This window comes from Chrysochloris asiatica, unplaced genomic scaffold (assembly GCF_000296735.1).
Source record: "Chrysochloris asiatica unplaced genomic scaffold, ChrAsi1.0 scaffold00195, whole genome shotgun sequence".
In the NCBI taxonomy this organism is placed as follows: domain Eukaryota; kingdom Metazoa; phylum Chordata; class Mammalia; order Afrosoricida; family Chrysochloridae; genus Chrysochloris; species Chrysochloris asiatica.
In genome coordinates, this window is record NW_006408713.1 from 4,940,325 (window position 1) to 4,940,795 (window position 471).

The window sequence follows — 471 nt, forward strand, 5'->3', positions numbered from 1 at the left end:
AATCAAGATGTATTGCTCATTACTGGTGATTGGAATGCAAAGATTGGGAGCAAAGAGGAAGGATCAGTAGTTGGAAAATATGGCGTTGGTGATAGAAATGATGCTGGAGATTGCATGATAGAATTCTGCAAAATCAATGATTTGTTCTTTTCAAATACCTTCTTTAGACAGCATAAGAGATACATGTGGAATACAGGGACTGAGTCATGATTGGAATGGGGGGTATCATGTTAGGATGCTGGAATGTTTCTTTATTACGTGACTAACCAAGGGGCGAGATTTTTAGTCTGCGTTACAGGTCAAAAGCTCTCCAGTATGGATTCCAGCTTGACTAATTCAACCCTATAGCGAGAGGACAGCCACTTCTCCATCTTTGGAGCGAGCTTGCCTGAGGGAGCCAGCATTCACCAAAGACCCACCTGAAAGAGGGATGTCATCTGCATCTCCATTGAGGCCCCCCTGGCAAGAGCA